At 40.0% G+C, this 25,396-nt stretch overlaps 1 long non-coding RNA gene across 1 annotated transcript in view; it reads left to right on the top strand.

The window, feature by feature from the left end:
- Positions 1-25,396, top strand: part of LOC132219555 (uncharacterized) — a 77,426-nt gene that overhangs the window by 25,826 nt on the left and 26,204 nt on the right. The window contains exons 4-5 of the long non-coding RNA XR_009449512.1: positions 10,261-10,312; positions 16,801-16,850. This is a non-coding gene — a long non-coding RNA (uncharacterized LOC132219555). The remainder of the gene's footprint in view (positions 1-10,260; positions 10,313-16,800; positions 16,851-25,396) is intronic.

Here is a 25,396-nt window from a genome sequence, read left to right as displayed (position 1 = left end):
CCTCCTGCACACCCCCTACCGGGGATGTGCCCACAACCAAGGTATATGCCCTTGACTGGAATTGAACCTGGGACCCTTCAGTCCACAGGCTAATATCTATCCACTGAGCCAAACCGGTTAGGGCTAGACATTTATTTTTAAATGCTGTACTTTTAAGTGATGTGAAAACTACCAACCAGGCAGGTTTCACACTTTGAGGCTGGTTTCAAGATGGATGGAGAACTCAGGGAGGGCTGCTTTGAAAGGCTGACATTTGAGTTGAGACTTCAGTGAGGGAAGGCTAGCCACCCAAGAGGAGAAAGCATTTTCAGCAGTCAGCAGAGCAAGGGCACAGCAAAGAGAATGACCCTGCCATATTCCAGAGTCAAATAAGTCCATTGTGGCGGGAGAGTAGAGAGCGCCAGGCAACGTTAAAACTGTGTTTGTCTAATCTATCACCTGCACACCTTGCGGAAGCATTCACGCCTTCAGGCATCCTCAAATGGGTCTAGGAGATCCCAGGAAGCCATGTCTCCTGGGAGCCAAAAGGAAGAGCACATGTCTACCATCAAGGAACATTGTTTTCCTTCATTCTTGAGAGCTCCAGCTCACCGGCGCTGGGGCAGAAGCTCAGTGAGGCACTGTGTCCTTCAATGTCCAGCTCAAGAGTCGTGTCCCCTGCTGAGTAACAGGGAAGCACTGGTTGGTCGAGAACTGCACTGTGGCTTTCGAGACCCTCCCGTGACTGCCATGCTTCCCGTGTGGCTTTTATCTCCTGTCCACAGGCACCCAGACTGCCCTCAGCCACTTTGGGGCTGCCACGATGATTATAGAAAAGCTCTTTATTCTTTATTGCATAGTGGTCTTCTTTTCCTAGGACTTAGGACATTTGGAGGCCACACCTGAAGTCAACCCGAGTAATAAGCAACATGTCTGGCTTAAAATTATCCTTCATTCTCCATAATCCTTAGCTTGGAGCACATCAACTTTCCAGTCCCTTGAGGTGAATTCTTTCTTTTTTTTCCATGAGGTTCTCAGTTTCCCATGTGTGGTCTCCCTACCAGTCTTCACAGCTACAGAGAGGCCTCAGTATGAGAAGGAACTCAGCTTGGGTCTGAGTCTGTTTTTTATTTAGGAGAATTTACATTTTCATCCATTTTGAACACCAACAGAAGTGCACATGATTTGGGTGAGCCATGTGGACTGAGCCACAGCATTTTATAATGCTTCTGGAAAAGGGATAGAAAATCAGTAGTTTTTATTTCCTGGGCGTGAGGACTTTCTCTTATTTCATTATAGCAGAATTTATAATGACCTGGGCAGTTCTACATTATTACTCTCTCTACTTGATCAGGCTTATGAAGCATAAAGGAGTCTTAGAAAATATGATTTTACTGGCAAAATAAAGGGTCTTTTTTGACCCTTCTAACTTTTACTTAATCTGATCACAAATACTTGAAGAAAGAAAGGAGCAGAATGCATAGAAACAGGAAGACGGTACCAAAGACAAGCATTTCCCTGGACCAGTCATGCTGGCATATTCTCCATGTCCTAGTGATGACTAGGAACTAGAAACCAGAGAATTAATTTTCTTTAAAAAGAGGGTATGGTATGTAGGTCGTGAACATATGAAGTTATAGTTGTGAAAATACATTTTCAGGTTAAAATATAATTCGTTTTGTTTCATATGATCTTGCTATTAAAAAGAAGAAAATTACTTTTCCTCTGTGAGGTACTGACCCTTAAAATAGAGGTAAAATTTATTATGTCTGACATTTAGTAGGCACTGTGGAGAGAGCCAGGACATTTGGGAACGTACTCAAGACATACTATGAAAAACCTACCAAGCAGAAATCACTGCACTAACACTTTTGAGTGGTTGAGCCCAAGCAAGGCAGTCCCATTATTTGTTCATTCACTCACCACATTGAGTGCCAGAGTAGATTGGTTCTGATCGCTGGTGTCCAGTTTATAGCTATGTTAATAGCACATTCCCTAGGGTTTTCTGTGAGAAATAAGTGAGATAAAGTTGCTTAATGATACTTATTAACTGGTAGGGGATTGGTAAATAATTATTGTGCTGCCTCTTTCTATCCTCTTTAAGATAAAACATTGAATTGTTTATGACTCTTGAAGAAATAAACCTCTCAAGCACCTATCTAGTTCATTTCCTATGACTTTCATGTCTGAAACTCCTATTACAACAATGGTATAATTTTCTCGCATCACACACCAGGGAGGGGGGTTTAAACACCTAAATTTTTTGGACCCATGGTTCTGGAGGCCAAATGTCCCAGGTCAAGGTGCCTGCTGGCTCTTTCTAAGAGCTGTGAGGAAACGATCTGCTCCAGTCCTCTTGCCTTGGTTAGTTGAAGGCTGTTCTCATATTCACATAACATTCTCCCATGTGTATCTCTATGTCCAAATGTCTCCTTTTTTATTTTAAAAATAAGGAAACCAATTATATTGCATTAGAATCCATCCTAATGATATCATCTTAAGTACTTATGTCTTCAACAACACTATTTCCAAATAAGGTTATATTTTGAGGTCCTGAAGGTAGAACTTCAACATATGAATTGGGGGGAGGGTAGGAAGGGGGAAATCAACTCAACAAATGCTATTGTTTTTTTTAATATATTTTATTGATTTTTTACAGAGAGGAAGAGAGAGAGACAGAGAGTCAGAAACATCAATGAGAAAGAAACATTGATCAGCCGCCTCCTGCACATCCCCCACCGGGGATGTGCCCGCAACCCAGGTACATGCCCTTGACCGGAATTGAACCTGGGACCTTTCAGTCCGCAGGCCGACGCTCTATCCACTGAGCCAAACCGGTTTCGGCAACAAATGGTATTGTTTTACTTGTAGAATTTGAACACACCTTAATCCCTCTACTCTTTTGTTCTTTCTTCTTTCCTAAAATCTCTTCCTACCCAAATCTCTCGCATCCTTCAAGTCTAATTCAATGTTCCCCACCTATCTGTAGCTTTTCTTTAATTTCTCTAACTGGAGTTGACTTAATTTAAAAAATCTTAAATGCAGTTATTTTAATTTGTCTTTAAAATAATTTTATGCTGGTTCTTATTTTCTATATCATTGACATATAGTACTATTCAATCAATAAATATTTTGAATAAATTAAGGTATTTATAAAGATGTTTCTTCTTCCTAAATAGGCTATAAACTCAAAATTTTTAGGGATCAGATTTATACTTATTTTCATTATGAATATTTTTTTCACAAACATCCTTGTATGTAGGGTAGACGAACAGAGAAAATGCTCAAGTGAGAATGAGGGGAATCATTTGGAAAAGGATCCCACTCAGACAGGACCCCGAAGGGTGGCAGAATTTCAGTCCAGAGGTTGGCACTTAGCCTTGTTAACTTTGAAAATTGACTCCAACAGCAAATGGAGAGTGTTTTCATTTTTAAGATAAACACATGCATGATGAGGTCGATGAATAAAATCAGAACATCAATTTATTAACTCACAGTGAGAAATGAACCGTCATAAACACTGAAGGGCGATGTCTCTTGGTTAGTTTTATGTGGGAAGATGGATAAAACCAGAAGTTTGCTGGGTAAGCATAGATTCATATCAAGGGGAAATCAATAAGTGATTTGAATATTTAATGGCATCAGACTAAGGTAGCTTGATGAATTTATCTTCATAGTGTGATTATTTTGCCAATGGAATAATTTCCTGAGTCTTTTGCCTAAGCAAACCAGCACTATCAGTGTTTGAATCTTGAACTATTCTTTCTCTTTGTGTAAACTGATTATCCTGTTCTTTTAAGATCTTCTTGGATCATAATTTTCTCTTAATATCCAAATAAAATACTTTATGGCTTCCATGTGGTGTGAGTATAAGACATTCCTTCATTTCTCAAAGATTTCTGCTCCAGGTCATCATTTATCATCTCTCACTTCAAACTACTGCTATTAGGACTCCCTTTCTAATCACTTCTTGCCATCTAACTACTGTCTCAATATATTGTTTTATCTCTTGCTGATCTAGTTAGTCCCCTATATGAAATCTTACCTTTATTTCCCAGAAAATAAGGAAAACTTGACTGTACTAGTTAACTAACTTGCTGGAAATCTGTGTCATAAGGGCATTTCAAAAGAACAACAACGAAAAATCGCCCAGGTATCACTGCTCCAAAAGACTATTGGCCTGGTCCATTATAGACCATCCCTAAGTACCAACTTCTCCACACTGTGTTGTTGAACCTCCTATCCTACTCTGATTAGTGACCTTCTCTCTTGCCCTTTTCAACCCCCACATTCCCAAGCTACATTTTCTAGTCTACATGAAAAACAATAGCCTACTATGTGCCAAACATTGTGATAGGTATACAAATATAGCCCATTTCCTCAAATATAGCTCATTTTCTCAAATACTAATTTAAAAAAATTACACAAATGAGTGTATCATTACAAAGTGAGATTAGTACTCAGGTATTTGGGGAGCATTAGACAGTAGCTTCTGGCCTAGTAGCAGGAAGAGCGTCTGTCAAGACGTCATAACACTGATCAGTGGACAAGGGAGATGAGAAGGTAGAGAGAGACGGGCAGAGGGGCACAGCCTTCCAGACAGAGGAATACATCACACAGAGAAGCTGCCTGGAGCACTTGGGAGAACAAAAGAAGTCCACTGTGATTGGAGAGCAGTCAGCATGGAGAAGAATGGTTTGAAAGCACATGCTAAGGCTGGGGAGAGTGTAGGGACTTAGAGGATTGGTAAAACATACATCAAAGTTTTGAATAAAGTCACTCTGGCTGAAGTGTGTAGAATGAATTGGAAGTAGACCAGAGCCTGTACAATGGGTACATAGGTCCCCTACTATAATTGTGTTTTTGTCAGTTTCTCCGTTTTGTTCCATTAGTGGTTGCTTTATATATTTTGGTGCTCCCTGATTGGGTGCATATAAATTGAGGAAGGTTATGTCTTCTTGGTACATTGTCCCCTTTGTCACTATAAAATGACCATCTTTGTCCCCTGTTACCTTTTTTATCTTGAAGTCTATTTTGTCAGATATAAGTGTGGCCACACCCACTTTTCTCTGGATGCCATTTGCTTCGAGGATCATTTTCTCCTCTTTCATTTTTAGTCTATATTTGTCCTTGCTGCTAAGAGATGTGTCTCCTGAAGGCAGCATATGGTTGGGTTTTGTTTTTGATCAAATCTGCTCTTCTGTGCCTTTTTTATTGGTGAGTTCAGTTAATTCACATTTAGCGTGATTATTGCTATATGAAGATTTCCTACAGGTGTTTTATGTTTGTTTTCTGGTAGCTCCGTGTCTCCATTGTTTCTTTCCTCTTGTGTTTCTGTTTGTTGTTTTAATGGTCATATTCTATGATTTATTCCTCTGTTTCCTCTTTTTTTTAATCCTCACCTGAGGATATGTTTCTCATTGATAATAGAAAGAGAGGATGGTGGGGAGAGAGAGAGAGAGAGAGAGAGAGAGAGAGAGAGAGAGAGAGAGAGAGAGAAGAGAAGAGAAGAGAAGAGAAGAGAAGAGAAGAGAAGAGGAGAGGAGAGGAGAGGAGAGGAGAGGAGAGGAGAGGAGAGGAGAGGAGAGAGAAACATCAATGTGAGAGAGAAATTTCAATCAGTTGTCTCCCATATGTGCCCCAACTGTGGATCAAACCTGCAACCTGGGTATGTGCCCTGACTGGGAATCGAACCCATGACTCTTTAGTGCACAGGATAAGACTACCCTCTAACCAACCAAGCCACATTGGCCAGGGCTGTTTTCTCTTTTTAAATGTTATATCTCTGATGTTTGGATATTTTTTTTTGGTGTGGTTACCATTATGCTTATGCAAAAGGAAGTTTTATATATACAGTAGTCTTTTCTCTTCTGAATGCAACTTATCTCCATTTCCCTTTGCAAATTCAGACCTTTATTTCCTCCCCTTTTATGTTTTTGTTGTCACAATTACCCCTATTTATGCTGTGAGTTCATTTCCAAATTGCAGTGGATATTATCTTCTTCTTCTCTCTATTTTTAATGTTTTTACCTCCTTTAATCTTTAAGTTATATTTAAGCATATAAATACCCTATTCTGGAAAAGGGTTGCGATACCCTGCTTCTGTCTATGTGTTAGTCACCTTACTTATAATTTCGTATTATTTTGTATTTTGTTTCAGGTAGAGTAACCCCCTACAGTATTTTCTGTTTAGGAGGTCTTGTGGCGGTAAATTCCCCCAGCTTCTGTATATCTGAAAAAGTCTTTATTTCTCCTTCATATCTAAAGGATAACTTTGCTGGATATATTATTCTCAGCTGGTAATTTTTCTCTTTCAATAGTTTCCTCCTAGCTTGTGGATTTCTGCTAAAAAATCTGATGATAATCTAATGGGATTTCCTTTGTAGTTTACTGTCTTCTTTTCCCTGACTGCCTTTAGAATTTTTCTTTGTTATTCATTTTTGACAACTTTAATACAATGTGCCTTAAATAGACCTATTTGGATTAACATAATTGGGTGTTCTGTTTGCTTCTTGGATCTGAAGATCTACTTCTTTCCATGTGTTTGGGAAGTTCTAGTCAACTATTTGTTTGATTATGCTCTCTGTTCCCTTCTCCCTTCCTTTTTCCGGTATACCCATTATTCTTTATTGTTCTCTCCGATGAAGTCAGATAATTCTTGTAGAGTTCTTTCTTACTTTTCTTTCTTTCTTTCTTTCTTTCTTTCTTTCTTTCTTTCTTTCTTTCTTTCTTCCTTTCCTTTCCTTCTTTCTTTCTTTCTTTCCTCTAGTCTCTTTTTCTTCCATCTGCATCATTTCTAGATTTCCATCTTCAATATTACTAACTCTTTCCTCCATTTATCAGCTCTATTTTCTAAATGTGCTAGTTCATTCTTCATTTCCTTTATGGAGTTCTTCATTGCCAGAATTTCAATTGGTTCATTTTTAAAGTTTCAATGTCTTTGGTAAAGTACTCCTTTTGTTCATTAATTTTATTTCTGAGTTCATTAAACTGCCTATCTGGGTTTTCTTGTTGAGTTTTATCAGAAGTGCAATTTTGAATTCTCTATCATTTAAATCGCATATTTCAGTACCTGGAGATTTTTCATCTTTTTATCTGAGCTGCCTCATTTGATGGATTCCTCTCTGCCTAGGTATCTATGGGAATGACATCTGCTTTTTATTTAAGAATAGCAAGCACTTCTCTGTTTTGTAGGTTGATAAGTCTTTCTTTTGGTTTCCAGTAGGTGGTGCTGAAGTGCAGTTTTTCAGTTTCTCTTGCAATGCTCTGGCTTCCAGCATCTCTTCAGGTCAGTGGGAAATACCCTGTATTTCCTGAGTTGGGGGCATCTCCTCTGTGACCAGGTCGCCTTCATTTCAGGGCACCATCCTCATGGGGGAATGTGGTGGGTAATGGCTTCTGAGCCTGTGAAATCCCATCTCTGTCCCCTGCAACCAGATGCTGCCCTCACTGCCACAGGAGTGCCAGGCACCCTGGCTGGGCTCAGCCACAATGGGTAGGGTCAGGGTGAGCTGGGAGAGGTTTGCTGATGTGTTATAGTAGAGACTTCAGCTGCCTCACCATGTATCTCCACCCCTATCACTGGGATTAAGCTGCAGCATGTGTGCGTATGCCACTCAGGGGAAAATGATTCTACCTCTTCAGTTCTCAGTGCTGCAGATAATGTAATCTGTAGCCCAGCACTCACTGTTACAGCTTCTTCTGGGGTCTGCTACTAGCTCTGGAAGGGGGAAGTGGGAGGGGGGCAGGCTCCATGGCCTTGTTTTCTGCCTGGCAATGGCAGCTGCTGGACAGTCACAGCTACACCTCTGTGCTCTGTGTCCACCTCTGGGCTTAGCCACAGTGCATATCAAACACTCAGGCAGGAATGCTCACTGTATTTATTTACTTTACCAGGCTGCAGAGAGTGCAGGTGGCAATATGATTCCTCCCCTCTCTGAGACCCAGAGTGAGCTCTGGGCTGCGTCTGTGGCACCCATCTCTTCTCTCTCTCTCTCCCTCTCTCTCTTTAAAATATATTTTTATTGATTTCAGTCAGGAAGGGAGAGGGGGAGAGAGAGATAGAAACATCAGTGATGAGAGAGAATCATTGATCGGCTGTCTCCTCCACGTCCCACACTGGGGATAGAGCTGCAGCCTGGGCAGGTACCATGACCAGGAATTGAACCGTGACCTTCTGGTTCATAGGTAACACTCAACCACTGAGCCATACCAACTGGGCTGCTCTTCTCTCTTTATTTCTCTCCCGCTCGCTTTGAGGCATTAAGCAAAGGGGAAAAAAACATAGACACAGACAAGAGTATGATGATTACAAGAAGAAAAGGGGTTTGTCGGGGGGGGGGGGAGGTAGAAGAGGGTGGTAAAGGGGTGATAAATGGTGATGGAAGGACACTTGACCTTGGGTGGTGAACAGACAATACAATATATAGATGATGTATTATAGAATTGTACACCTGAAACCTATATAATTTTATTCACCAATGACACCCCAATAAATTCAATTAAAATAAATTAATATGTATAGAAGACATTTATTAATTTGTATTTTATGAGGCCTAAATAATTACATGTAATATATACATGTGCATACTCTTCTATTTAGCCATTACTTCTTATATCTACTGTTTAGTTTTCTGTGCTCAAGGATAAACTGCCATTAGGCTTGATTGTCATGAAGAGACCTCTGATTCACCTGGTAGCGTTCTCAGCAAGCACAGACAGGCCCCTTGGGATAAAAGTAGCTGCTCAAGGACCCACACTTAGTTTAGGAGTTTTTTAATGAAATGAGGAGCCACCACAGTAAAAATGTTTCAAATTGATAAAGTGTCTTTGGACTTCCTGCTAATAACTTTCTAAAATAGTATTGGAAGAGAATTGATATAGCCAAGCATTTTTGTTGATGTTGTTAGGGAGCATTAAAACTGTTTCTATTTTATGGCAAATATAAGAGTTTGGATTAGATTCAGAATAACAGGCAATGCTGAAGTCAGCAGAACTTGATTTTATTCCCATTTTTGAGCTCACTTATTGGTAGAACTTGAAAAAAGCTAATAATAAATTCACTCCTACAACAACAAAACTTAGATTCTCTGAGTTACAGTAACTGAGAGGGATTGTGATACTTAATTGGATGATCTGGGCATGTAAAAGTTATCACAAAACCCAACATCATGAGTAGTACTGACCATTCTTGCATCTTGTCTTATTAAATTAGGAAATGCAATTACAAGGTGAAGTCTGGAAATGTATTAGATTCATTTAATACTGTTCTCAAAAGATCCTGGTGTGATACAATTGCAAACAGCAAAATGCTTATCTTTCATGTATTTTATAATTTATTTCTATTAAAGAGATAAAAGAAAATATTTTGTTACTTAACTCTGCATTATTTCCACAGGTTACCTAATTGTTAATAACCTAGCCTTAATTTTATTATCTTTTTTAAAGAAAGTGAATCATTGTTATCTGCTTTTAGAAAATTAAGTTATAGACAATGTGCTATTAAAAATCTTGAATAACTTCTGGTAATTTAACAAATATTTCTGAAGAACAATAGATATTGAAAACATTGTTATAAAGTATTTTGCGAATTTCAGGAATATAAAGGGCTTGCACTGACTTTATTACAAAATCAGAAGAAAAGTTGCATTTTATTGCTTACTTTTGTATTGTATTAGGTCTTAAGTAATTAATTTGATAGTAGAAGTATCTGATTAATTCAGATATATCCAAACCAGTGAAAATACTGAGTATGTCAATGAAGCATAAAAAAATGAAAAATTGTGTATACTGGTAGTTCTAAAGTTTTTCAAAATACTGTGTGTGTACCCTGGCCAATATGACTGTTGTTTTAGAGCATCATCCCGTACACGAAAATGTCATGGGTTCGGGCACATACCCAGGTTGCATGTTCAATTCCTGGTTGGGGTGCAAGCAGGAGGCAACCGATTGATGTTTCTTTCTCCCATCAATGTTTCTCTTTTTCTTTCCTTCTCTTTTCCACTCTCTCTAAAATCAATGAAAACATATTCTCATTTTTAATCAGGTGAGGATTAAAAATAAAAATACTGTATGTGTTTAAGAACCAGTTCATTATGCAGAACAGTGTCTAGTAGGATAAAGTTAAGTAGAAAATCACATTGTAGACTTCCCAGTTTAATCTTAATCTAAATGATACTCAACTGCCTCATCACAAATAAATACATATGCTCATTATCATTTACATACTGTTTTGCCAAAACATTAATTTGAATTTCAATTTCCTTTTCAATTGGAATCCAGGAAAGCAGAAAAGTAATGCCTTTGCCAGTAAGACACCAATATTGGAAATCAGGTGAGACATATGCCACTGCCACCAATATTGTGCCAGTCAGCTTAAATCTAGTCATACGTCAGCTGCTAATACCTATGTGAGGATTACCTTTGCAGAAAAGTCTTTTTACATTTTCATTGTGGTACTCAAAAATAGAGTTATGTTTAGAGTATACTATCCAGTCATAATACACATTTTTATTTACTAGGGCAATTTCTTTTTGGTTCTTAAATTACTGTCTGGTATAAATTTATCCCCCAAAGAAACATATACAATTTCTAAAACAGCTCAGTTCTCCTAAATGCCTTGCTTTCTGCTTTAAAGTAGAAGCAATATAAGCCACGGAAAGAACACATTGTTGGGTTCTGTTCTGCTCAGATAAATGAATGCTTGGTTAAAAAAAGTGAAAATGCATTTCGTTTTCCTGATTTTTTTTTTTTTTGGCTATCCCAGTTTTTAAAATTAAAACAATTTTATCTTACATTTATTATATCCTTCTATAACTGGGTCAGAAAGTACATGGAAAATATAGCTAAAGGTTTAATAAAAAACCAGTACAAGAATGGAAATAATCTGGGCCAAATACATTTGATTTGGGGAAATATCTGCTTCTGGATTAACGGAGTAGAAATACCTTCTTATATTTAGTTGCCACTCAGTACAACTAAAAGCCCTGGACATTTTATGTATAACAAACATAAGGAGACTCTAAGTGAGAGAAGAGGAAGACTGACTAGGGACCTCGAGCCCCACAAACACAATGGTGATGCATCCCCTGAGTTTTCTTCTTGTTTTTTATATCTCAGACTGAATACTAAACAAATTTGCAACCTGGAAATGTCAATGGGCACACACAAAAACAAACCAACCACAAAGCCCCAATAAAATGTTTCTCTCTGTAGTCTAATGACCAGGGAAGGAGCAGTCTAGAAACACAGAAAATCTTTTAGGCAATAATCACCCTGCTCTAGCCAAACATGACAGAAAATTGTGGCTGCTTTTCCACCCCTGCCGCCAGAGATGGAGTGGAGAGCCTAGATGCTTACCCTCTTACGGCTAGTCTAGGACAGTGATGGCGAACCTTTTGAGCTCGGCATGTCAGCATTTTGAAAAACCCTAACTTTGGTGCCGTGTCACATATAGAAATTTTTTGATATTTGCAACCATAGTAAAACAAAGACTTATATTTTTGATATTTATTTTATATATTTAAATGCCATTTAACAAAGAAAAATCAACCAAAAAAATGAGTTCGCGTGTCACCTCTGACACGCGTGTCATAGGTTCGCCATCACTGGATTAGAATAAGGTGCCCCAACCTCCTGGACAGGGTGATATCAAAGACTGTGTAGGAAGTACAAAACTTTCACCCTGCTGGATGGTACTGAGCCCCCTGCTTTCATGAGATGTCAATTAAGACCTGAATTTCCGTTTGATCTGGTAGCTATCAATTGCTCTTTCACCTCCTCCATGAAGTGATATCAGAGCATTCATACAGAGTCAGAATTTTCACCACCACACAGGAATAACATAGCCACCCCAGCCCCATCATGTGAGTGGAGATCACTTGCGGAGCAGTAATAAGACACTCCTGCCACTCTTAGTCAGGATGGTATCAATGAAGGCCTAGTGGGGGGAATGCACATCAGAAAGCTTAAGAGGCCAGAAAGAAGTGGTACAATATTCCACCCACCCAGCAATAACAAGGAACACATTAGCTCTAGTGTAAATGCAGAACAAGAGGAGAAAAGGTACTTTTGCCTCCTACTGGGCAGTAATGAGACAGTAAGCTCTCCTTTTGCTAGAGTGGTGTTAGAATAAACCACATAAAACAAAAGGTTCAAGTAGGATCCAGAGTCTTATTTAAAAAATATCCAAAGTGTTTAGATTTCAATTTTAAAAATCACTGACAAAATACAGTAGCCAAAGTAAAAACTCAATGGGTAGAATCAGAATGTAAGAACAAAATGGAGGTAGCAGAGAAAAGAATCAGTGAACCTGAAGATATAACAGGAGAGATTGCCCATCTTAACAGCAGACAGAAAATAGATGGGTGGACAGAGTGGGGATCAATACAACCTGAGGGATATGGGGTACTATAAGAATTAAGATCTAATATTTATGTTATTAGAGTCACTAAAATAAAGAAGCTAAAAGTATTTCAAGAAATAATGGATAAAATTTCCTGAAATTTGGTAAAAGATTTAAAACTAAAGACTCAAGAAACTAAATTCCAAACAGGATAAATCCAAAGAAATGCATGCAAAGACACATCATTGTCAAACTTGTTTAAAAACTAAACAAACAAACAGAAAACAGCCCTGGCTGGTGTTTCTCAGTGGTTAGAGCGTCAGCCTGCACACTGAAGGTTTAATTCCCAGTCAAGGGCATGTACCTGGGTTGCAAGCTCCAATCCTGGCTCCAGTCGGGGTGCGAGCAGGAGGCAACCAATCGATGTGTCTCTCTCACATCAGTGTTTCTTTCTGTCCTCTTTCTTGCTCCTCCTCCCTCTCTCTGAAATACAATGGAAAAAATGTCCTCAGGTGAAGATTCACAAATAAAATAAAATAAAAACAGAAAGGAAACAAATATCTTGAAAGCAGTAAGAAAGAAAATCTTACTCATAGATGAAAAACAACTTGAATGACAGTGGAATTCTCATCAGAAACCTTAAGAGGCCAGAAAGAAGTGGCACAATGTTCTCAAGTGCTAAAATTTTAAAAGTGCCAACCAGAATTCTATATCTTTTAGAAATACAGGGAAAATCAAGCAAGACATTCTGAGATGAGGAAAAAATAAGATAATTTGTTGTCGGCTGACCTACCTTAGAAGAATGACAAAAAGAGGTTGTCTAAAAAGAAAGAAAATGATAAGAGAAGGATCCTTGAAACATTAGGGCAGATAAAAGACCAAGTTAAAGGGGTAAAATATGACTAAATATCCATGTTCTTCTCTTGAATTTTCTAAGTTGAAACAAATATTATAACATTTACTGATGTGATTCTCAAAGTATGGAGAGGAAATATATATACACATATAATTATAAGTGGGTCTGGTTAAAAAAAAGGAAAAGCCTCTAAACTTCACTTAAGCTAGAAGAATCAAAAGGCTTCTATAAGTGATGCATATATAATAGAATGCCTAAATAAACCACTAAAAATCTTTGTAGCAGAAGCTATATAAAGAAATATACTAAAAAATGCTACTGATAAATCAAAACTAGAATTCTGAAATAAAATGTTTAACTAACCTAAAGGAAGGTAGGAAAAGGCAACAGAAAAACAAATAACAGAATAAACAAGACAAAAAGTAAAATGGCATGTAAGCCCTATAATGTCAATACCACATTAAATGTAAATAATCTACTAGGTGGCTTCCTGGTACAATAGGTAGCACATTGGACTTCTAAATGTAAATGGTATAAATGCATCAAATGAAGGACAGGGGTTGGCAACCTCTTAAAGAAATAATGACAGAAAACTTCCCTAACCTGGTGAAGGAAAAAGCCACACAAGTTCAGGAAGCACAGAGTCCTAGTCAAGATGAACCCAAGGAACCTCACACCAAGACACATCATAATTAAAATGACAAACCTGAAAGACAAAGAAGGAATATTAAAGGCAGCAAGAGAGAGACAGAGAGTTACCTACAAGGGAGTTCCCATTAGGCTGTCAGCTGATTTCTCAACAGAAACATGCCAGGCCAGAAGGGATTGGCATGAAGTATTGAAAGTAATGAAAAGCAAGGACCTGAACCCATGACTGCTCTATCCAGCAAAGCTATCATTTAAAATTTAAAACAAAATATAGAGCTTCCCAGACCAAAAAAAAAAAAAAAAAAAAAAAAAAGCTAAAGGAGTACATTACCACTACCACCATTGCAAGAAATATTAAAGGGACAGATTTAAGAAGAGAAACATATGTATAAAGAAATAAAAAGGGCAATAAATAAGTATGTAACATTAACCTTAAATGTAAATGGATCAAATGCTTCAATCAAAAGACATAGGATAGCTGAATGGATAAGAAAACATAACATATATAGGGAGTTCCCCCAAAATGTATACATATACTTTGAATAATTATAAAGGCAGTGTTTATTAAAATACATTTCATTTTCAAATAAACTGAGGAAATAAATAGGTCCAGAGGCATGTATTCATGGAACAGACCCATAGATCTCAGAGGGGGAGGGGGTTGGGTGGATGGGAAGAGATTAACCAAAGAACATGTATGCATATATGCATAGCCCATTGACACAGGCAATTGTGAGGTAAAGACCTGGGTTGGGGTTAGGGATGGGTAGATGGGTACAAACAGGGTGAAAATGGGGGAACTTCTGTAATATTGTCAACAATACATTTTTTTAAAAAATCTATGTCTACCAAAAAAGCATATGTGATTGTTTATAGCAACTTTGTTTTAAAAAGCCTTAAACTAGAAACAACAACTGTCCTATAATAGGTGAACAGTTAAACAAACCATGGCATAGAATATTATCTGCTGGGGTCCAACCCCAGCAGGTCCAGGGGTCCCCAAAGGTGTGGACGGAGTTGGTGAAGAAGGAATGACATGGAGACAGCGTTCAGTTGATCAGCAGCCTAGCCAGGATCTCTAGCCAAGTTCTGGTCAGGATCTCCAGCGAAGTTCTGGTTAGGATCTCCAGCCAGGTTCTGTGTCCATGTTCTCTTGCTAGGTTCTCCAGCCAAGTTCCCCAGGTTCCCCAGCCAGGTTCGGTCACCAGATTCTGTAGCCAGGTTCTTCAGCCAGGTTCTGGCTAGGTTCTCCAACCAAGTTCTGTAACCAGGTTCTATCCAGGATCTTTTTCCATGTTCTCTCCAGCGAAGTTCTTCTGTCTCTAGGTTCTGTGTAGGTTCTGTGTCTAGGTTCTGTGTAGGTTCTGTGTCCTGTTGTCTTGTTACATCTGTATTTATACCAGTTGATTCCAATCCTATCAATCTCTATTACAAAGGTTAGGGCGTTTCTTATCTCCATTCCAGGGAGTAAAGATTATGTAGCTTAAGCATGATTGTTTGTAGTTAAAGTGATTAATTACCCGCCTGGCACTTAGTTAAGGGGTTTTATTCCCTCCCTAACTTCTGGGGAAAATCCCTACCTGGGGAAACAACCTTTCTCAGAGAGGTGGCCTTGGTTAAAACACATAGTGCCAAGAAGGTGAGCAAACATATTAAGAACAGTATGCCATATATGCCAGGTCCCTTGAAACAGCAAGGATGGACAGGCTCCCGGCAATTATCTATATACTATATAAAAGCCAAATATGCAAATTGTCCTGTCAGGCAGATGCTTGACTGGGAGTTTGGCCGCTCGCTATGACGTGTGCTGACCACTAGGGGGCACGTGTGGAACATGGTGGGTGTTGGCCCCATGTACCGTGGTCCTGCCCGGTGTTCGCACCCGCTGCTGGCGCACCCCAATCATCCCAAAGACAGCGACCAGCAGTGGTGGCAGCTAGGGTAGGGCCGCTGCTCCCAGGTGCTGAGGGAGCAGGGTGGGGGCTGCCAGCGGGCCTTGATCACCCCTCAGGACTTCTCCACCTCCCCCTCCTTGCACCCACTGCTGGCATACAGAGGTCCAGGGGTCGCGGTGGGAAGGGGCCGGGTGGGGGCACGGAGGATGGGTCAAGACACGCCCCTGTGCCCACTGCAGCCTTGCGGCCCACGGTTCTTTTCAATGTGCATGAATTCGTGCACTGGGCCCCTAGTTCTGTAATAAAAAGAATGCACAAAAATAGGAAGGAATGGAACAACTTGCATACATTCTAGGACATTATGCCAGGTGAAAAAAATCCAGTATAAAAAAAGTCACTTTATAATTTCCCATATGATTCCATTGTATAACATTCTCACAATGACACAATTATTATAGAGATGGAGAGCAAGTTAATACCAGGTATCAGGGATGGTTGGGAGTAGGAAGATGAGGGCGACTGCGAAAGGCTACCACATGGAGAACTTTGTGACAATGAAATAGTTGTGTATCTCGATTCTGGTGGTGGGTGCACAAATCTGCCCATACAATGACAGAACCATCCACATGCTTTATCCCAATGTCAAGTTTCCTAGTTTTGAGAGTGTACTCAAGAGTAACCAGCAGAGGGAAACTGGGTGAAGGTACTCTGGTCTTTCCTGTGCTGTCATTGCAATTTCCTATGAACGCATACAGAGTAATTATTTCAAAACAAAGCATGTGCGTGTTTTTTAATCCTAATCTGGCTCTGATGTTCCATGGAGCTCACTACCTATAAGACGTGGTGTGTTGCAGAATCAGGAGCTCTTTAAAGTATATAAATTGAGATGCTTGTCTAGCTCGTGATAGTCTGGGTCATTGCCTTCTAGGTTCTTACTCTTTGGACTTGGGAGTTGATCAATAAAGTCCTGCTTGGGCTGAAGAGTTTTCTTCATTATTTTAAAACGCAGAATAAAGCAACAGTGGATATTTTAGTGGTTCTATAAATAAAACACTTCCTCTTTCTTTTACTGGAGACAGATGGATTGAGTCCCTGCTGAGTGGCCATTAAGGGAAGCACGGTCTGCTAGGTATGTATCTAGTTGCATGGAAGATGATAATTGATTCTGGAGCTAATATCATCTAATAGATTTTCCTCAAAGTACTACATTTTTGGTACGCTTAAAAATTCCTGAAAAGCTAGCTATGAATCCTAGATTTCATTCTCATTAAACTGGAATTCATTTAGTTTTAGAATTAGTATAACTAGAGCAAGCTTGTTTTTTACACACTTGAAACTTTTCTCTTTTTAAAATTTTTAAAATTTCTTTATTTTTAATTAATTTCTTTTTTGTTTATTGATTAAGGTATTACATATGTGTCCTTATCTTCCCAGAGGCTCCCCCCCCCAGCCACCCCCACTTATGCCTTCACCCCCTGGTGTCTGTGTCCATTGGTTAGGCTTATATGCATGCATACAAGTCCTTTGGTTGATCTCTCTCCCTTACCGGCCCCCCCCCCCCACCTTCCCTCTGAGGTTTGATGGTCTGATCAATGCTTCTCTGTCTCTGGATCTGTTTTTATTCATCAGTTTATGTTGTTCATTATGAAACTTTTCTTACAATGAGTAGCTAAGTGTTATTTGGTAAGTGGCTCTAGTTTCACATTCTTCAAGATCCTTTGGTGCTACTTCTGGTGCCAGCATAGCCCAAATCATAAAACCAAAAAGGACCTTACACATAACCAGGTCCAGAGAACTCAAAAGGACAGCCAACAAGTGTTCTCTCTTGAAACATAACTATTTTTTTTTTTATTGAATTTTAATGCCTTGGGTTGGGCACCAGATATCTGGTTGCCCACAGCCCAAACCAGCCTCTCCAGGTCACCTCCACTGCTCTCCCACAGAACCTGCCTTACTTGGGATTTGAGTGTGAAACTCGTCCTCTTTGTCTAGTGCTCTCATAGGAGAAAAAACAGACGTCATAAGTTTTTAAGATATTTCATCGAGGTCCCATAGCTAATACATTGCAAAGCTGTGTCTACGTCCATGTCTCAGTCTTCTCATCCCCCACTTACTCCACGGCCCTGCACACCCAGCAGGCATAAAAAAAAATAATAATAAAAAAAGCCAGGTCCTGGGGAGAGAATCACAAACCCCACATGTACAGAAGAATTTCTCTGTGTGTCCAAAAATGCTCAAAGGTGCTAGCAGCCTAGCGGGAGACCCTGGCCAAGTTCATAGCCATCTCTTGTTGCAAAATGTGGATCAGACCCTACGGTGCAAAACAGCTTGTGTCTCTGCCAGCTCTCCCTCCCCACCCCCGTCAGAATTGATTTTGTGCTTCCTGTTTTTCTGTGCTTGACAAAGAAAGCAAAAGTAACATGCTGTCAATGGAGAGTTGCCAAAAAAGCAGAATGGCCTTTTAAAAAATCACTTACTTCAAATCTCCCATTGTAGCTCAGGTTGCCTTCCAAGCAGACACTGCATTATGCTAATGATATGCTAAATCATTAAGGTCTTTCTATTTGTCTATTGATTGTTTAAGTGGAATGTTATGACGGGGAAGTATTGGTGCTAGCAGTATCGATCCACCTTAAGCAGGCGGCTCTGGTGTATACATTATCCCAACCCTGATGCATTGTAGGTAAAAAGCCATTTCATCATAAGGTTCTAGAAAAGTTGAGGAAAAAAAAATAGACCATATAAAAACAATACTAATAATTATTACTTACTGAGTGGTTTCCCTGAGCCAGGAATGGTGCTAGGAATTTTACCTATATCCTTTCTAAAAATCAAAACTATTCATAGAGACGACTATCTTCTTTGTACATTTGGTGAAACTGAGACTCAGAAAGGTAAAGTCACTCAGCTAGACTCTCTTGGCAGGTAATGCCTATTATCAGGAGTTGAAGCTAGATCCCTCTGAGGTGAAGTCCACGCTCTTAAAAACGTCAGTACTTTGCTTAAAGAATATCTCCAATTTACTTGATCTGCTCTCTCTCTTTGACTCCTGGGGTGTCAGACAAAGAGTTAGCAGTCTGAGGCTTCCAACTCTTAGTAATATCAGTTGTCTTCCCCATGGTGACAAAGGTGAAGGACATGGGGGAGGAGTGGGTGCCACAAAGCACAGCCCCTCTGTGAAGTAGTAACAAACACACATAATCCAGACACATATTTGGCACCACCTGGAACCCAGCCCACTAACTGGTGATTCTGGGCCACTTACGGTCTAGTGCAGTGATGGCGAACCTTTTGAGCTCGGTGTGTCAGCATTTTGAAAAACCCTAACTTAACTCTGGTGTCGTGTCACATATAGAAATTTTTTGATATTTGTAACCATAGTAAAACAAAGACATATTTTTGATATTGATTTTATATATTTAAATGCCATTTAACAAAGAAAAATCAACCAAAAAATGAGTGTCATAGGTTCGCCATCACTGGTGTAGTGCCAGCCTCCAGGGAAGCCAGCAGTAGTGAGTTCTGGGGGGTGGGAGGAAGAGGGTGGGGGTGGGACTTGGGATTCGGAGAGTTATGTTGACCCTTGATCACTTGAATAAAATTTCCAAAAACAACGATCATTTTAAAAAGACTAAATAGATTACAGAATAGTTTTCACATTGAGATCCATGGAGATGTCTTAACAGGCAGGAGGCTGGGGAAAGGGGCAGGTTAGAAAGGGACAGGCCGAGGAGGAGGGAGAACTGAAATAATGGTGCTCTGGGTCCCCAACCGCCGCCAGCAGAGCAGCTCTGTTTGTCTTTACACCATGGAGGTGATATATAAGCTTTGTCCTTTCAAGAAAGTACTCTGTGGGGCAAGAGCTTTGAAATAGGAGTTGAGTTGGCCTGAAATATTTGAAAATTTTCTCATTTATTTTACTTTAACTTCAGAATTTTAGATTTATATTCCTTGACTGCTTTGCTCCCCCCCCCTCCCGCCCCCTCCTGTTAATTTAGAAAGTGGGATTATTTTACTCTAGCAGCCATCCTGATTCTGACAGAGCACTGTAACCATCTTTTAATTGTCCATTCACTGACTCACACACTCTATGGATTAGCTTTCAGTCAGACAAAGGGACAGCCATTATATCACACAAAGTAATTAATAACAACATTCTTTCTGTCAAATGGGACTAATAGTTTTCTTGCTGCCTCTTCTAGAATACTATACTCTAAGCCTCAAAAGCCCATCATTTTCATGATTTTTTTCATCTAACGTCTTTATCTTATCAGTCTTCATTCATTCATCCTTCCACTACATGGCTATCCTCTTTGCATTGGAGGTTGCTCTCTTTCTTGCTTCTACCCCAAACTGTTCTTTTACTAAGCTTTGGGCTCTGTTCAAAAATCTTTTAAATATTTGTTTCCCTTCTTTTTTTTATTTTTCTTTCCTTATGACATTATTTACTTTAAAAAAGTTAGAAATAAAATCTCAAGACTTCCCCAGAACTGATTCTCAGCCACTATTTTCCTTGGAGAACAATGTACTATCAAAAATTAGATAGAAAAATCTAGCATTGCTTTTATTTCAGTTCAAGAAACATTTGTTGCATGCTTCCTGCTTGCTAAATCTTGGGCACAGTCCATGTTATCCCAGGACTCAAACATTCCATGACCGATGCTCTCTCCTCTGGCCTCTTCAGGGTCACTCTCCACAACCTTCCTCCTGACCCCTTGCTCCCTTCAGCACATAAACATCCTTCTTCCCTCTTAAAAGAAAAGCAAACATGTATGTCCCAAACCACACCCATATCCAGACACAATGATGCGCTCAGCTTCTCAGCCAAACTTTTAGAAATGATGTATTGCATTTCCTTTCTCCAGTCTTCAACTTGTTTTCAGTGTTCTAATACACTGTAGCCGAGTCCATCTGTTGCTGTACCACCCATTCTGCTCCTACTTTTTGAAAAATATAACTTGCCCTTTAAAATCTGCTCTAATTATTCACCCTACACTTGCACATATCAGTTTATAAGCCTGTCTTCCTTACCAGACTAAGCCCAAAAGGACAAGGATCATGTTTGACTTAGTTTATGTCACGTTAAATTGCTGTTTAAATTGCTATTAACTGTTTTTAATTTATAAAAACAGCAATTATGGTTTAATCTACTATCTCTGTATTCTTAGCACCAAATATAGTATATGGCATAATGTTTAAGGTCAGTAAATACTTAATAACTGAAGTAATACACATAATATCTATACCATATAGACTTGTTGAATAGTGTTTGCAAACTTTTAGCTGATATTATTTCTCAGAGTTTACCTTCTCTTAAATGTGCTGTTCTGAAAAGCTTCAAATCAATATATATTTTACTGAAAAAAGTTATCCATATACTTATAGAATCTAATATATTATACAGATTTATATATATATATGTGTATATATATATATACACACACATTACTGATGGTGTATGTGAAGCCATGTTATAGATCTTTGAAATAAAACATTTAGTTTGTCATTGTTATTACAACCATTACAGTTGTAGTAAAAATTTGGAACTCAATGTAAGTTTTTAATAAAAATTGTTTTAACTTTTTTTAAATTTTAATTTATTGTTTAAAGTACTACAGATAGTAGTACATATGCTTCCTTTTTTCCCCTCAATGACCTTCCCCTGGCCTCCCCCACCCCCCCCCCACCCCCCGGTGTTTTAACTTTTATTTGGGTGTGTTCCTTTTAAATGAAAAGATGATGCCATCATTTAAAAGCAAGTTTCTAGGTTATATTTAGAGCATAGCCGTTTTTAGAATGTGGTTTTCTTACCACAGGGCAGCATGTGGCAGGTGACACTGACTTCTACTCCTGCTCCTGACTCAGGAACTTGAGTTCACCTTAAAATTTTCATCTTCAGAAGTAGTAGAAACAGAGACCTTCTCTCTAACCAGAAGCATGTCCTCAAAAAGGCAGAAAGATGTTCTACTTTTCATTTTCTGTTTTCTCTACTCTCATTTCAATGGCTTAATCACAGTCCTGGATGTTTTTTGCTGTTGTTCTTGCCAGGGTTTTTTGTCCTGTGTTGAACTGAGAAAACTGCATCACATTACCTTCCATATTAGCAAGTCAAATGCATCCTGTAAGTAAGCTAGCAAAGTTGAAAGCAAATGGATCCAACACAGATCACTTGGGGACATGAGTAGACATCATGTCAGGCAGGGAAATCAGAGCTCAGGCAGGAGGCTGAAGTGTACCGGGATTCTACTTCTGCTCACCCCAGAAAGCCCAGGGTACAGTGGGGATAGGCCTTCACTACTGCGCATGCCCGTGGCAGGAGGCGTTGTCTCGTGAAAAAATACACCAGGTGTTACACTCGTAGGGTCTGACCTGACCTCAGTTGAGCTGCCTCGGTACTTGAATTCTGGGTAGAAAAGACTTCAGAGCCAAGACTCAAACTATAAGAGAAAGTTTATTTCAAAAGTCACAGAGATAGCCTAAGCCAGTTTGTCTTGGTGGAGAGAGTATCAGCCTGTGGACCAAAGGGTCCGGGATTCGATTCAGATGAAGGGCATGTACCTTGGTTGCAGGCTCCTCCCCAATCTGCGCAGGCTTGTGCAGGAGGCAACCAGTCAATGTGTTTCTCTCAAATCGACGTTTCTCTTTGTCTTTCCCTCTCTCTTGCACTCTCCCTAAAAATCAATGGAAAAATAGCCTGGGATGAGGATTAACAAAACAAAACAAAAAAGTCACAGAGATGGAAGAAGTGACCCACAAAAGAAATGGGCGTGGGAAACAAATTATAGAGGCAAAAGGAGGGCCTTTGGAGCCTAGAAGAAAGAGAGGTAAGCAAAATGTGCTGGGGTGGGGGTGGGGAGAGGAAAGGCGCAGGCATCGAGGGTACTCTTTCCTAAGGGCTTTTAAGGGCAGGGATTTTAGGGGCGGTCCCAGGAGGAGGATCTCAATAGAATATTCATCAGCTTCTCAGGTGTGTTCTTTCAGGGTTGTGGTCTCCACTGATTGGTAGGCACCCGGGCAGGCAGTCATTAGTCAATGCAGCTGGCCCTGAGGACAGCCTTGGTGTCACTTGCCCTGTTTTGCTGCTTTACTGGGCCTGGAACTGAAACACAACTGAGGCAGGTCAGAATCTCATTGTCCTGGGGACTTAATGCTTAAGGGCTATTCTCAGGCCCCCTTGTTTGTTTCCCACATGCCTAGCAACATGCCAGGGGAGAAAGGGTAGGGGAGAAAAGGTCAGGGGAGGGTCCAAACTAAATGACCAGTGATATGAAGTGTCAGGGGGTCTATACCGCCTGCCCAGCGATGTGCTGGGGAGGGAAGGTGACCCTGGGGGCGAGGGCCTTGTTTTCCCAAGTCACCTGGGATTTACTTTCTGTCCCGGTGACCTGCTGTACCTGGCCTAACCTTCTTGCTATCTCACATCTGCCTAACTACTGGCCACAGAAGGACACACTTGCTGGATTCATTTCTCCACCATCAGTGAAAGGCCCTGGGAAGCAGAGTGTACAGCAGTCCTAGCAAAGGGAGAATTTGGATAAGAAAAGGAAGGAAACTAGTTATTATTAGCAGATACTATGTCTTATATATCATTACATAGCCCCTACTATGTTGAGTATAACGAGGTAACCCTAGGTAAGGTTCTAAGTTCTACTTTGGCAAGAACATCCAAATGCCCATGCTGAAGTTGAAAAACTGCTTATCTCGTGCAAATTTTACATTCACGAAAGGGACCATAACTCTTTGATTCATTTCAAAGGAAACTAAGAATTCAACCTCCTAAAGGGTGAGATGTTTATGCAAAATTGTACACTGGGAACACCAAAGAGCCGGAAGTCCGATGGGGGGCTTAGAGTTGAATACTATGACTTTGAGCAAATGCCTGTGTCTTTGGCTATGGCTTCCTCAAATGGAAATGGAAATAAGAATTCTTGTTTCTCAGGGTTATTGTGAGCATTGAAAGCCTTGAACATTTTAAAGTGTTTTGTACATGTAAAGTGTGAAACAAATGTTAACTATCTTATCTTCCACTTTCTGGGAGAGGAGTTAATTTATGCAGAGTTTTCTGCCTCTTAGCACTCTGAAGGCTGCCTATTATCTCCTCAGTGGATCATGAAAAAGAATGAGGCAGCCCTACCTGGTTTGGCTTAGTGGATAGAGTGTTGGTCTGTGGACTGAGAGTCCAGGGTTCGATTCTGGTCAAGGGCACATGCCCAGGTTGCAGGCTCAATTCCCAGTGGGGGACGTGCAGGAAGCAGCTGATCAGTGATTCTCTCTCATCTTTGATGTTTCTATTTCTCTCTCCCTCTCCTTTCCTCTCAAAAATCAGTACAAATATATATATATATATATATATATATATATATATATATATATATATATATATATATATATATACAGAGAGAGAGAGAGAGAGAGAGAGAAATAAGCTAATTAACCGGGACACCATAACGGGTCGGTAGGATAGGAGGTTGCACACTCAGCGTTGTGGGTGGGGTGGCAGGGGTCTCTGCGTGCCTGTGCTGGGGGAGGGCCTGATCAGCAGTGGCCGCAGCTGCTTCAAGGGCTGGAGAGGGAGGCAGGGCCAGACGGGAGAGTGGGCGGCGTCATGTGATTTCGAATTGCACCCTGGGCTCCTAATACATATATATATATGAAAAAGGATGAGTCAGAAGTGAAAAGAGTGAGGCTGGAGAATTAGAAAGACCTTAATTTGAATCCTGGTTCCATTACTCATGTGCTGGGTAATCTCTGGAAAATTACTTCCTGGGAGGCTGGGAGACAGCACGCATAGTGGTGAAGTGATTTGAATTTTGAATTTCATCTCTATCGCTTAGCAGTCATGTAATCTTGGGGAAGTTGTCCCACTTTCATTGATACTTCTATCAAATGGGGATAATGCAGTGTGTTTCTCATAGTATTCAGAGGACTAACAATGTTGCCAGAGAATTGCACTGGTGGAGTTTTTCCGCCCTAGTGGTTGTGGGGTACTTGTGATATCTTTCTCAAGAATTTTCTAAGACTCTCACAGGAGAATGAGTGATTTTTATTTGCGGAGAGTTACATCCCTCAGTCTGCAAAGTCCTATGTCCCTTAAGCCAGTCATAGGAAAGGTGCAGCTGGATCTTTAGTGGAGCTAGAAGCAAAGCCAGTGTCCAGAGTTTCTGTTCCATGACGGAGCTGGGTCTGATGTAGCACCAGGCTAGTTAAAGTCCATTAGTCCATTGTGTGGAGTCCACGTGGCTGTGAGCCACATGGAGGAGTGCAGAGAGTAAGAGCCCTGCAAGCCAGGAGTCAGGCCTGAGTAGCAAGAGAAAGAACTTCCTTTGTTCAGGAGTTAAGTATCTCAGATTTCAGGCCCTTGCAGTGGCCACGTCTATTCTGGCCACTGACTTGTTCCCAGGTGTGACTGACAGGTAAGCATCTTCCCATATCACCCAGACCTTACTGGGCATGCATCTAAATGGCAGCTTCCCTTTGCTTCTTTCCAGTTATTAATCACCTGGTTATTACAACAGTATCACTAATAATAGTTTGTTTGGGGGAGCGTAAAATAGTCAGAACATGGACCCTTGCATTATACTGAGATGGCCTGGGAACACTAAGTATCTGCTGAGAGCCAGCATTCAGAGAAGGAATGTGGATAACCTTTCCAAGTAAATGCTACTTTACTTTCTT

Source organism: Myotis daubentonii, chromosome 17, assembly GCF_963259705.1.
Source record: "Myotis daubentonii chromosome 17, mMyoDau2.1, whole genome shotgun sequence".
Taxonomy (NCBI): Eukaryota; Metazoa; Chordata; class Mammalia; order Chiroptera; family Vespertilionidae; genus Myotis; species Myotis daubentonii.
The sequence above is the reverse complement of the archived record's forward strand: the minus strand, read 5'-3'. Positions and strand labels throughout refer to the sequence as shown.